The sequence below is a fragment of the Anser anser genome (genome assembly GCF_964211835.1).
Source record: "Anser anser genome assembly, chromosome: 3".
NCBI lineage: Eukaryota > Metazoa > Chordata > Aves > Anseriformes > Anatidae > Anser > Anser anser.
This window is the reverse complement of record NC_139722.1, coordinates 39,292,637-39,307,326: the sequence shown is the minus strand read 5'-3', so window position 1 is coordinate 39,307,326 and position 14,690 is coordinate 39,292,637. Positions and strand designations below refer to the sequence as shown.

Here is a 14,690-nt window from a genome sequence, read left to right as displayed (position 1 = left end):
TGGAGCCGCCGCCGCCACGCGCCCAACGGCCGCGCGGCCACGTGACGCCGCTCCCCGCCCTGCCGCCGAGGGGTTTTGGCGGCAAAGGGCGGCAAATGGCGGCGCCTCTTCCCTCTCCTCCTCCTCCTCCTCCTCCACCCGGGTCCTGTGTGGGGCTGCGCCCTCCATTTTGTGCGTCCTCAGAGCCCCTGGGTGGTGTTGAGGGTCCTGCGTCTGCCCCGGCAGCCCAGGGGAGACCCTTCGCTCTTGAGTATGCCCGAAGTGCTCGTGGTGTTAAGTCACACAAGGGGAAGAAGATGGATCAGCGGTCCCCAAGCTCGTGTAGATGTATTATAGAATCATAGAGTCTTTAGGGTTGGAAGAGGCGTCCAAGATCATCTGGTCCAACCATCCCCTTACCACCAATGTCACCCACTAAACTATGTCCCTAAGCACCACGTCCAACCTCTCCTTGAACACCCCCAGGGACGGTGACGCCACCACCTCCCTGGGCATCCCGTCCCAGTGCCTGACTGCTCTTTCTGAGAAGAAATGTCTCCTCATTTCCAACCTGAACCTTCCCTATCACAACTTGAGGCCATTCCCTCTTCTCCCATCACTAGTCACCCATGGACATCTGTACAGGACGACTTTCACAGTGTTCCATGCTCCATGGGTTGACACTGCGTGATGGATGGCTTCGTGCTCTTCGCACTGCTGGTGTTACATAAAGGAAGGGAGGAAGGAATGTGTTACTGCAGGGAGAGCGCAGTCTGACACAACTGTGTGGTTTCTTCTAGCCAGCCAGCAGTGGGAGAAGGTGCACAAGCTAACCTGGGCATGTCGCCTCATCTGGAAAACAAGGAATGCTCTGGTATTTTGTACTAGCTTAAATCAGGCTTATCATTTTTTGTCTGAAAGAGACTGTTACCAGCGGGTCCCTTGGTACTTTGTTCAGTCTAGCTTGGGCCCCGGTTTATTATGGCCTTCTACACACACTACTAACCTCCCTTGTATGGCCACTGCACTGATTTGGTGATTGCGTTCTCTTTTTTCAGTGATGAAAGGAAACCAGCACTACCTATTTCTTGCATGCTGTTGAAAGCTGAGACGTCTGATGGAATGAACGCTAAGAGTTGGAAAGAAAAGAGGTTTGTATGAGATTGTAGAAACGCTGGTTGTAAGCGTAGACGTTCACAGTGATGGTATTGAATATGCAGAATTTTGGAGAGAGGTCTGGGGGTCACGCTCAAAAAAGATCCTGTCTCAAGTCGCAACGGTAAACCCAAAGTGGTATGTTTCCAATTTCCAAGATAGGTATCTTATCTGCGGTTATAAGCCTGAAAGTCTTGAATGCTTAGTATACACAAAGGCCATTCAGTCCCAAGTAGAAGGGAAAACTTTCAGCTTTCAAATTTTAGACTTAATGTAGTACTAGAAAAATCTAATAGTATGTATTCCTCACCGTCAAACTATGTATTGCACCAGTACTAACGAATGATGCAAATACTAGTAACAACTGTACAAAAGCCTACATACTCTTTCTAAATCACTTAATTTATCTGTGTGAGCTAGAATAGCATGTCTTCTGGATAGCTCTTTCGGTTGTATATTGCCCTATTTGTAGTTATTTTCACTTACGGGTAAACCACAGCAGCCAAGTTCATATTCATAGTCTGTCATTGTTCTAGCTTGCCGTCTTGTTTCCTCTTTGCCCAGAGGGTTTTCTGAATTGAGCCCAGGCCAGGATGGAAGGAGAAACAGAGAACATGAGCTTCTTGCTTATACAAAAGATTAGCGCTCAGAGAGGGTAGAGTAAGCATCGTTTGTTTTGTTCTCATCAGGATCAAGTGGAATTGAGCCTGTCCTTCAGCTGTCCTACTCTGAAGAGGACTTGCGTAAAGGCCTCCAGGGGCCTTATGTAAGGGAGGACTCCCGTCTTTAGTCATGGTTCAGAGGCTGTTAATTACTAAGCTTACACCTAAGGGACCAAAGGAGGAGTTACTAGAAGGAAAGACCCCAAGCAGCAGTCAGTAAAGGAGGGATTCTCCTTTTTTGCTGTTTGACAACAATAAGAATATGATGACAGCTACTGAGGCAAGTTTAGCAGTGGCCTGAAGAAGAGGTATAAAGACCAGGTACAGAGCTGTGATACTCATCCAGTCTTTGAATCCTGACTACAGAGCTACAGAAAAGCTACAGTGTGGTAAGTAGAGCTTGTGGAAGAGAATAGCAGCTGCCTCAAGATGACAGGAGCGACAGAAACTCTACAGGGAAGAATGGCTTTTCAGGTACTCGTTTTCTCCACAGACTTGGGGGGTAGACTACAAGACAGTAACAAAAGGGGGAATATAAGACAGAGGAGACTGGCTATTGCAGTGGAAGTGTGGTCAGCGAAGGCACTTGTTACACTTCAAAATATAGAGAAGAGACAAATGGAAGAGGCAGAAGACCGTAGAGGGGGAAAGTACAATGAAATCCCGTGGGGGAGTGGGTTGAGAAGAGTCCAAGGAGAAAAAAGGGATGGAGACTGTTGGAAAGAACAGAATAAAGATGGAATACTGAAAAGGGAAAGACCTCAGTTTTGCACCGGTACAAAGATGGAATTTCTTGTTAAGAGGAATCGACAGGCTTATTACTTGGGTGTGCCAGAAATAAAGATTTAAAATAAGGACTTGTAAAGATTCTTCATCATCAAAAATTCATTTGGGATTCAGATACGCTCTTCCCTACTCTTGCCACTTCCTTGACTGAGTCAATATATGCGCAGTGTGGTGTTTTCCTTGCTCCATGTTTCAGTTATTGTGTCTCAGATAAACCTGTCATTAAGAGGAGGCATGCCTTATGGCTTTTCAGGTACTTCGGTTGTATGTTTTGGGACTCCTGATCTAAGCTCTCCTGCGTGTGGATTATTTACTGATCAGTGTTTTGAAATAGCTTTTAAAAAGGAATCAAGTTGTGTAATATCATAGAATCATTAAGGTTGGAACAGACCTCCAAGCTCATCTGGTCCGACCATCCCCCTACCACCAATGTCACCCACTGAACCATGTCCCTAAGCACCATGTCCAACCTTCCTTGAACACCCCCAGGGACAGTGACGCCACCAGCTCCCTGGGCAACCCGTTCCAATGCCTGACTGCTCTTCCTGAGAAGAAATGTCTCCTAATTTCCAACCCGAATGTCCCAGTATTGGTTTTAAGACGCTGGAAAAGGAAAGTCAAGTGAACAGGAGTACCAGAGGTGAAGACAGTGGACAGCAAGGAGAGAAAATGTTTTATACAAAATAGCAATGAGAGTGCTTCTTAGATTGTATTTAGCTGACACTTGAGAGGAGGACTGTCAACTTTTCTAAGGAGAATGTCATTAGCAAGGAACAACTATGATGTTTGTATGTCATTGGAGCCCAGGAAACAACATCGGAGTGATTAAAACTGATTCTTAACCTTGTTCTTTAGGGATACCAGAAGATAGGACAGAATAGAAATTAGGACAGGAGCACAAATAAGAGGACATGATATTTTGGAAGTAGAATAAATTGATAGGGATGAGAATTTGCAGTGTGATAGATGTTAAAAAAAGAAGCTGTGATAAAAAAAGATAAAGTCAAACTTCTTTGAGTCACTGTTGGGGGAAGATGGCAAGGACCTTCTGTTAGCATGAAGATGTGCTAGAGATGTTTCGGTTCAAGTCTGGAGATGAATAGTTTTCATAAGATTATTAGGAAAAATACCTACCTGGAGCAAAAGTAGGTTGATTAAATTAAAGTTCTTAATTTCAAAGGTCAGACTTTGAGAAATTAAGGGGATGAGTTAATGATGACAACTGCATTTAGGTGGTTGAGGACTTGCGTGTAGAGAAGGCTTGGCGTCTGTCAAGTCTCTGCAAAGCAGTATCTGCAATTCATATCTCAAACAAGAGGGATGGCCGGCCCCAGCTGGATAAATAGCCACTTCAAAAGAGTTATTGGAAACAATCAAAAGTTTGAAGGGAATGGAACAAAATGATTGCTTAAAAATATTAAGAAGGGCAAGAATAAAGTGAGAATTGTCAGAAGCCCAGAATTCCCTTCTTACAAAGGAAATTAAAGCAGGGGCTAATGAGAAAGAAGATATGGAAATGAATGTTTCCACATTTGAGATTTAAGCAAAAAACCTATCGCATACCCATCTGAAACATCAGAAGATATTTATTCAGCCAGAAACTTCCATTAATGATGTAGGTACAAAAATACGAGCTGTAATAATGAAATTTGCTGATGACGCGAAATAGTGAGACACTTTGAATCAGAGAGCGATCAAGACTGGATGACCTTGAAAACCTAAATAATAGTGTGGGATTAATTTTAATAACACAAAGTACAAGGAGACTGATAGCAATACTTTCTGCTGCAGGGGGAAACTCATCAGTTGGGAATGACTGGATAGAAAGTGCTCATTGTGTTAGTTGAGAATGACTAAGTCATAGATACAATCCATCTGAAAACAAAAACAATCCCCCTCAAAAAAAAAAAACACCTCCACCAAAACTAAAATCATACGAGATGACAGGCCAGATATTTCCATTAGATAGTGCAGATAAAAATAAAACAAAAACATTGGTCTCATCTCATGCGAAACAGTTTGTGAATTCTGGTCAATACTGTTCAGAAAAGATTAGGTTGCACTGCAGGAGGTGCAGAGAAGGACTCTAAGGATGACAAGTAGAATGGAGAATATGTTTTATGAGAGGAGAACAAAAACAGTTCTTTTAGATCACTGAAATAAAAGGTGAAAAGTATGATTTTAGTCTAGGAATACTAAGCCATTAGGACAAAGGCTTTTCAAGCAAAGGATGGTACTGGGTGAAGAAAACTTGCCGTTAAGTTCTGAATACGTTGGAACAGACATAACTATCATGTTAGACAATACACACTGCTGTTTCCAAGGAGCTTAATGTGATCCTCCACAGTGTTATAAAAGAAACTTTGTGAAAGAGTCAAAAGGCAGATTTGCGCGAGGCAGCAATGTAAAGGATCTGATGATGAAAATCGATTGCAAATAAATTCCAAAAGGGGAACAAACCTCATCCCTTACATTCACATCTTCCTTACTGCTGCTGGCTAGGACTGTTTTCACCTGTATTCAAAATCACCTGTGAAGGTTTGTGTATTTCTCAGTGATCAAAGCAGTCTAAAAGTCCCTCAGGAGGAAGAAAATAAATGTGTGCAGAGTCTGGTCTGTAGGTTGTCTCCAGCACGAGCTGAGAAAGAAGAAGGAGGATGTTGCAAAACCTTTCAGATTATATGGAGAATCCAACTTTCCAGAGGGAGCAAATTATTGATGAGAGAGGACAGCGCGTTTAAAAGCACAGCTGGACTGAGCTGTTTTCTCAAAAGGGAACCTCTCAAAATAGTTTCAGAGCTGTCTGAGGAGAAGGGGAGTGGTTATGTTCTCATTTTAAGTACTGTAATAGAAACCGCAGTACTGTTACCTGTAATTAATGGTGCCTTTCTAGCTTTCCATTGTCTTTTCTGTTTATCATTGTTCGCTAACCGATGCACACTGCCTGCATGCTCAGTAGGTTCTTGCTGATCTAATGAATCTAACAGAGTTCTAGCTGTACTTGAAGAAATTACTGAAAGAAAGAAACGATGTCCTGGAGACTGATGTGTTTTCCCATCATTGCACACTCCTTCGTTCCCTTCCTTGTTTTGCAAAATAAACATTTAAATTAGGAGGGCTCCTCAGAAACGCTTTTTTTTTTTTCTTTTTCTTTTTCTTTTTAATCGTTGTCTGTTAGAACTGGATCTTTTTCATGAGCACAGGAACAAAAGCTTCGCTGAGCATCAGGATGCGGTAGCTCTTGTGAAAAACTTTGGGGAGGAGGAGCGAATGGGGAGTTTAAAATAATGACTGCCAATGTCCTGCTAAAGGTAAAGGAAGCCTTTGCTGGCGGGTGTGAGGTCAATTAAAAGGTGTGACAGGTGTGAGGTTAATTACAAGAAGGTTTATTTCTTTTTATTTTGGTCTGCTTTCTGTATTCCTGACTTTGCAATTTAGCTCTTTTATAATCAGCTTATTACCTAGCAGTGGCGCACAGCTCTTTGCTGTCATAAAGCATAAAAACGCTTCTCGAAAGAGCATTTTACAGCAACTTTTGTGTTTTAAGGAAGAATATTTCTTTGATTATTTTTTTCCAGCAAATTAATAAGTGAAAGTCTCTGGTGTAATACAGATCCAAATGTCAACAGAAGGAAAAAAGAGGTGCAGCCTGCAAAGGGCAGGAAGAGGAGGCAGAGGGATAGATTTTAAACAAGGGTAGTATAAATGCCCTGTAATCCCTTACCATTCTCTTACTGATGATGGAGTACATGTACTGCCTGTTACAGCAATATTGATTGCAATCAGATGATAAAACCATTGCACAGAGAAAGAAACCACTGCAGTGAAAATGAAAAGATGGAAATGTAATGAATTCTTGATTCAGAAATGATTTATTGGAATAAAATGAAAAAGTCATTCTTAGAGCTGAGAGGTAGTCATGGGAATAACAAAATGCTGAAAGAATATAGCCATTTTAAAATAAAATTCATTTCAAACTATTTATTTATCTTCAACAGCCATCCCACACTTTTCATCAACATTCCTTATGCTGCAAATTTTCCTCTCACAGCCTTAGCTTTACTTACAATTAATCCACTGGTATTATAGTGATGGAGATTCTTGCTGGAATGCATTAACTTCCTCCTTTAAATCCCCCCTGAGGCAAACCACTTGAAAAATATTTCCTTTGTCTAGGACACACAGTTTAGTAGCTCTCTTCTTACAGGGAGATAGCAGTTCTTTTGCAGTGATTTATGCATACTATTCAAATACAAAAACTGCATTAAATTATGTTACATTAAAAGATCTGAGACATGCATTCCATTACTTAGGCACAGTTGCAGAAGGAAAAATGTAGGTCTGATCCCGTTGCCGCTCAAGCCCATGCTTACAGAAACATTGAATGATTGGGACACGAGCTTATTGGGAGTTAAGTAACTTACTTACAGAGGCCAAACAATTATCTTTCAAAGTCAGTGATGACCATGTACACAAATACACCTTTAGTATTTTTAGCAGTCATACATACGAGGTTGCTACGTGCTCTTTCGGAAGATTTAGGATCAGGACTTCGGGAAGGAAGATTTCACAGTCTCTGCAATAGCCTGGTTTAGTGCTTAGCAATTCTGTTTGAATGTGTTCATAATACCCAACTTAAACCTCGGCTGCAAATTGATCTGATCTTTGTCCTTCCTTTAGTTGTCATGGTGGAACAATGGCTGCCAAATCTTTTATGGCTGCTATCTACACTTTGAAGTGCTTCTACAATGCTCCACCTTGATCTCATCATTGCTAAGTTTACTGCTTTCTTCCTAAGCCAGCTAAACCTCATTCCTTCGGCTGTCCTTGCAGTTTGTATTTCCTAAACTGTTGTACGCCCTCCTTGGAAGTGGGCTGTCCCCCTCTGGGTTGTCGTTATCCTCCTCAGGGTGCAGTGACCAGTTCTAGACAAAGTACTACTCCTGCTGGGACTTTGCCAGAGCTGAGTAAAGCGGAGTAATTACTTTTTGTGTCATACATTACATTGTCGGTGCTTTAGTCTGTGATCTCCCACGTTGTTTTCTGCCTACACAGACATTTCCTATTCTATATTTAAATTTTGTTCCTCGTTAGATTTCTCTTTGCAGAGTGGACCACTTTGTAATTGCCTGGTTTGTATCTTGTCTGGTTGGTTTTAAGCTGCTTCTTGAATTTCTGAGGCTTGTTTTCAATGCTCTTTCCATCCTTCAAAGCACTTTGCACCTTTTCCCATCCTGATGTCATCACCAAACTGCGGAAGCACACCCATGTTCCATCATCCAAGGTGTACATGGAAATGGTGAATAAAACTGGCCCCAGGACAAACTCCTGGGGTTGTCCTCGTCCTCTGGAGAAACCTTCCCAGATTGACAGGAAACTGTCTGTTACTGCACTTGGAGAAGATTTTTTAAATGTTGCACCTACTAGGTTGCTGATTGCCTCTGAACATCCTGCCTTAGCAGACTTAGGAAGATGCCGTGTGGAACAGCGTCAAAAGCTCGTCATTGTGAAGATGCATCATATCTGCTATTTCCCACTTATTTGCTAGGGCAATTATCCTGTCAGAGAAAGAGATTAGCTTCAACTGATACAATTCTTTTCTTGACAAACCCATCTCAACTGTGTTTTTTTTTTGTTTTTTTGTTTTTTTAATGATTATCATCATCTTCCAGGTATTTACAAATTTTTTAATACTTTGTTTTGTGTCAAGGGGTAAAAGTTAGGTTGACAGGTATAAAATGCTCGAAGTCCTCTATCCTCTCTTTTAAAAGTAAGTATTGCTTTCATACTTTCCTAGGGTTTGAACCTTTCTTGCTTACTCTTATTTCTTGAAAATGATCATTAACAATGCAAAGATTACTGGAGATAGTTCTCTGAACACTTACGGGGAATTTTGTCACAGCCCACTAACTTAAACACCGCTAACTTTTTTTTCTTTTTTTTTCCTTTTTTTTTCCAGCACCCAGCATCATGGGATCAAGGCTGGGCTGCCTAAGCTTATACTTGACAATTCTGATGCCATTGGCCTGATTCTTGAGTGTGTGTGGTTAGTGTCAAAAAAATTGTGGTAATGTGTGCTTATGTACACCCCTGCTCAGCCAGCTTGTAAGTACGTGATTAAGTGCTGCTGAAATCCCTGGGACTTACTACATTAGTGAAGTTAATGAGACTTCACACCAGTAACTGCTCTGCAAACAATCACAGACTGCTAAACTAGGGACCTGGTGTGATCCCATGCCCTAGGTCATGTTTGAATGTCTTCTTGTTGGAAATTATTTCTCTGCTTGCCCGGATGAAAGGAAAGAGTGTGTCAGTGGGCAAAGAGAGCAGAGGTGAGCACAATCCCTGCTGAGTGCAAACCAGTTGTGTGCAGAGGTGTTAAATTAGGGTGTGCATCTGCCTACCCTCAAACACTGCATCTGCGTTTCAGGCCTTGTGCAGATGGATGTGACGAGCTCCATGCCGCGTGGGGAAGCACGTGCAGAGGAACCGACATGGCGCTGGCTCCACGTACAGACACAATATAGGTCCACCAGGACATCCCTGTGCCTCTGATGATAAGCCTTGTGTCTCAGCTGAGCTTAGTAATTCCAGGTGGGCATCATGCTGCTGTGCCTGCTTCTTTTGGGACCAAACTGTCATGTTCGTATGGGCGCACCACTCCAGTGGACATACTGATGCAGTTCAGTGCTAGCCGGATGTGTCTAGATCCTGGGCTGATGTGCTCCTTGGCCTTTTTTAACCTGCTTTCAGAATCTCAGTATGTTTACTGAGAAAAGTTGGTATGGTTGAAAGAGGGAATAGACAAAGAAGATTCAGGCAGGATGTTAAAAAATGAGTTTGGGGGCTCCTGGGGTTTCCTGTGAGCTCTGTCTGACCAGATGTAAGAATCTGCAGTGCAGCTGTAGATACCTACATCTGAGCTACTTGTCTAGTTTCCCCTTATAACCAAAGAGAGTGGTTAATTCATCTTGTCCTGACAGAGCTGTCAAAAAGAGGTTTAAAAATGCCTTTTTTTTTTCTCATTTGATTCCAAGGGAATCTGGAAAGCTAGCTCAGGTGTCTCTATGACATTGCAGTTGCCCTCATTTGATCAGACAAATCAGACAAGTCAGTTTTGCAGAATGTGTAGCCATACCCTCAAGGATACATCTCAAATATGGTAAACATGAAAGTATCTGTTCATATCTATGGCTGTTTTTTTTTTTTTCCTCATTTCTGAACCCTACTCTTTCATCTGCATCCAATTTGATTTTGTTAGGCTTTAATTTGCTAGACTGATGAATCACTTTCTCAGTGGTTGGTGCTTGCTCATTCCTCATTTGTAGATGGTGCTGATTGCAACTTTATATGTAGGATTTGGTTGAGTGCTGGGAAGCATATGCACAGCATTTACACTTCTTGCAAACATTTTCTAGACCACCATCCAGATGCCTTGTGGCCCACCAGTGGTTCACAGACGGCAGGGTAAGTAACTCTGATGTAAACTGAAGGCAGGCTCAGAGGGCTCTTTTGCAGGGCCATTGGTACAGCCCAGGAAATTGAACCCATTGTTTGCTACATTCCCTGTCCAGCCAGGCTGTGCAGAGCAATTCTGTAAGCTGTGCTCTGAGGAGTACTGATCGTATCTATGCGTGTGAGTCCTAATTCACAGTTTGCTCAGTACAGCCGCTGGTGGTTTGTAAAGCACTCTGTTATGGGTATCAGGGCTGAGAAGTTCCCAAGGACACTGCTTCCTCTGTTTCCCCACAATGTTGCATTAAAGCAACATTGGAGGAAGAGCTACAGCAGTTCGGAAACTGTTAAAACACAAAGACGTGGGCACCGACCTTTACTTTTCCCTGTCAGAGCGAGCTGATTTCACACATGCAACCCTTTAAACCAATAAATCAATGGCAAACTTGTCACCTTATTTGCGGTAATGAATCAGTTGTATTGCCATGTTCTGCAGCATATCAAAGAGCAGCAAATCTGGTTTAAATGGCCAGTGCGCTCAGCCTGCTTCAGTGTTGCAGTAAAGCTCTATTTAAAGTAAAAAAAAAATAATATTTTTTACTTTTAGCTTGGTAAGGCATATCAAATATTAACATTTGTTATCTACTGATACTTTACTTGGTAATGCTTGTTAATAGCTAGTGGGAGTGACAAACTTATGCTCTCTCTGAATTTCCTATCTAACATTTAGATACGGCATTTTAAATGTTTAAAATGTACGGAAAAAACTCTAAAGGGCATCCCAGGAAAAAATACAGTCAGCTAATGAATGGTGGTTAAAATACTAAGATGTTTTTATTAGCTTGCAAGCCAAAAAGCTCTGGCTACACGCTTGGAATAGTGTGCAGCACACTCCTGAGAAAGAAATCAACACCCTGAATCTGGAACTGAGGGTTTGTTTGCAGAGGCTTCTGTGGCACTTAGCAGGCTAGGTTTTCACCAGTCACTGAGTATATCTGCCTGTACCAAATGCTCTAAAAGCTGAAGGAGCTCAATACGTATTTCTGTGACATTAAAACAAGTACTGTTAACTGCATTTTGTGTTTTGGGCTTCTGTATGCCTACTGGGTCTCTGGGAAGTCAACCCTACATAGCAATAGCTCTGGGAAGGCTATTGTGCTCCTGAAAGTCTGCCTACTGTCATCACAGAAGCTGCCCTTGCAGCACCATCCTTTAAAAGCATATGGTGCATTCTCTTCTTGGTATCAAGAAAAGCTGAGTGTTGGTATTTAATAGTTAAATTGTCTAGGAGCTGTAGTTATGGAGAAAGATAGTTTGAATGAGAAGATAGCCTTTGCCTCAGAGAATTTTCAGACCAAATGCCAAATGAGACAAGAGATGACAAGTGAACACAGGCAACGGGAAAGAACATAGGAAGCAATTATTAGATAAAGATCAATTCTCAACTTCCTCCCCTTCCTAGCCTCCTGGCTGGGCTGTTGGAAGTTTCAGAGAACTTGGGAAACAGCATGGACCCCAAAATTGTCTAAGTGTGAAAAAAGCATGATTATCTCTATTCCTTGTATATTAGCGATAAAATGAAAGAATCCTTGGGATGGATTCATCTGGTCAAGTGCGGACATCTGAAAAGTGGGTATGACTGTCTAAGACAGTTTCCTTGACCCTGTGGCCAGTTGTAAGGCATCACTCATTTCATGCTAAGATAAATTAGATGAACTGCACCCTGAAAATGCCAGTTTCTTTCCATTGACTGTGGAGGTAGTCAGAGCAACAAACTTGGACATTCACCATCTATACCGCAGATGTCTGAAGTTGTAGGAGTTGCATCTGATGGTGGTATCCTTTCTCCTGCACACTTTTGCGAGCTTCAAATATAAATGACCTGTACTTCTTGACAGATAGCACGTATTGAACCTGCATGCAATGAAACACATGATAACAGCCCTTTTTGGGAGAGAGATGAACAGCTGAAAAGCTGAATCTGGCTGGGCATTGGTATAATCTTGTCATGGCTCTGTCTTAGCCCAGTAAAATGGCTATTTCAAGTCAGAGTCTGTTATGGGCTTTCCTAACCACCAAATTTATTGCTGAAGCACATACAGAAGTTTGCATGAATGAAATAATTCTTGAGTGCTGAAGCAGCGAGTGGTCTCCTGAAACATTTTGCACTGTTTTTTTTTTTTTTTGTGTGTCTGGAAGAAGGACACCTGCACCATCTAGACCATTTGAACTAGGCGATTTTATTTAGTCGTTTGTCAGTTCTTTTATTTATAATCTAATCTTAGCTTAAGAAATAGGATGGACCACAAAATAGTATCTTTTACATTTTTTGCTGAGTTTTGGACCTCCTTCCCTGGCCTCTCTCTCCCCCCAAATGTACAGCTTAGACCTGTCCAGTCTACTTAGATAGAAATTTAGTTTACATATGAGGCATTGCTATGGTTCATTGCTGTCCCTCCGATGACAGCCATGTAATGTTGCAGGCAGAGAATGGCTGCTGTTCTGCCTCTTGATAGCAGCTAAATTTCAACAATATGGAAAATCAACTTTCAAAGCAGCTTTCTGAAGATACAGCCAAGTATCCACCATTAATGCACCTCAAGGTCTCTGCTGCAGTGTTATAGAAATGTAAACCCTTTTCATTTCTGAAAGGTAGCTGTATGGAGACAGGCAATATTGGCCTGCTTTGCTTTCCAGTATGGCTTTGATTATAACGCACTAGACCATTTTCCATGCACTAAATCACTAACACTGATAACCAATATAATTCCTTTCATTTGTTGCTCTGAAGGTCTGTCACAAATATGAAACATATGCAATGCAGAGTTCCTCCGGAGGGGTTGGTGGCTGCAGAAAGGGATTGCTTAGACATGTTGAAGAGACCACTGTGGGTATAGAAACTGACTTTCTGCACTACGTAGACCTAGAATCTCATCTGGAAATTTTGGTGAAGCCCAGGACTTCAGGATGTTTGAGATCTGTTGTCTTCAGCAAATACCCAGGTATCACCTGCACCTGAGTGGAACAGGAGTTGGAGGAAATGACTGTTATTCCTCCAAACTTAAAACAAGATGGTGAATTCTCCAGGAGGAGCCCATCTTTTCCTGACTTTTGTGCACTGGAGCATCATGAGATTGGCTGTATCATTGGGACCAGTCTGCTGCCATCTCAGGCAGTGCTGGGCAGGCCCATGACTGCCAGATCTTGGTGTGGGTTTCCTAAGTGCTGCTGGAATAGGGATCTAAGCAAGGTGAGTTTGTTATTCAGCTGGATGACCTGACAGTCAGGTTTCTCTGAGCAGTGACAGCGGAGAGGCTAACGGCAACCTGGTAACAAGTCTCTCGGTAATGTGATAGAAATAAGCTGTTTTCTTCAGTCTATTTTCAAGTTACGTTTTCTATGTCAGTGCATTTTTTTTAATATTATTATCAGCGCTGTAGGCTACTTCTTGCTTGCCACAATTTGATTGGAATTTGGTGGACTTAAGCATTTTTTTGCTTTCATCTGTAAAAAGCAAGAAATACAGCTCTATGAAATGGGAAAGCAATTTGTAATAGAAATTTCTCCTAGTAGAAGAAGTGATGCAGTGAGCATTTGAGAGTGTTCAGACTACAGAGAGCTACTAGATAATTGTATGAACAATTATTGTTTGTATTAGATGATGTGAGTTGCTGAAATTGCTGGTTGTATAAATGAGACATCCTGCATTATTGATCAGGCTTCTTTTAATTGGACTGGAAGTATACATTTCCCTTTTACACGGCTACTTATCTGATCTAAACCTGACATGCAATGATTCATTCATATGTTTAGGGTTTTGTTTTTGTTTTCATTAAAAAAAGCTAAATACTGAAGTGTGTTTAAAATAAAACTGCATTATCTGCCTCTCATGGACTTCCCTTGTTTTGCAGGAGCATAGTCACTGACACAATCAGATCAGTAGTCTGTCAAGTTTAGTGTTTTACCTCTGTCTAATAGTGAGCACTTAATGTTTCAGAAGTCTAACAAATCTAGTTACTTCAACTGAGCAACATTATACGTAAAAGCAATAGTCCTTTCTGACCTTGTAAGCTGGTTTAGTCATTATATGAGGTGTAGTTACTTTTATTAATTAAAAGTAGAGAAAAAGAATATTGAAATACAATCTTTAAAGACCTTGAAGTCAAACCTGAATGTTAATGACATTTTGTTTGCTGTTCCACAATACTGTGACAGTTGTAATATTATCCATTTTAATTTTGCTCAGAGGAGTTGGATTTCAAATAAACCTATTCCAAAGAGAAGCATGAAAAAAGAGCTAAACAGAAGCCATCATCCTATTAGTACCATAAGTTGTCTAATAAGGTGCCATGAATAAACATTTTGACCTTGACAAGTTACAGAAGAAAGGAGAAAAAAATGTAGGTATTCCTTATAATCTTACCATTTTTCTTCAGAGACAGAATTCTTAGTTAGCTTTGGTGAAATCCATCACCTGTAATATTAATTCCTTTAAAAAACAAAAAAGATGCATATTAGTGAAGACTCGTTACACTATGGTTTCAGAATAGAGGAGGCTCTGAAGTCAATAATTTATGTGGAATAAATACTAAAAGCCTTATTATCTCAGAATAATCAATGTTTGGCTGAAGCTTGAGAACACTAATAGCTATT

The 14,690-nt window shown here is 41.3% G+C and overlaps 1 long non-coding RNA gene across 1 annotated transcript; it reads left to right on the top strand.

Moving 5' to 3' along the window:
* Positions 1 to 24: 24 nt before the first annotated feature.
* Positions 25 to 13,913, top strand: LOC310896694. Its single transcript, XR_014581753.1, has 4 exons — positions 25 to 1,130; positions 1,824 to 2,270; positions 9,013 to 9,176; positions 12,829 to 13,913. It is a non-coding gene; the product is annotated as an uncharacterized lncRNA (long non-coding RNA).
* Positions 13,914 to 14,690: the final 777 nt, after the last annotated feature.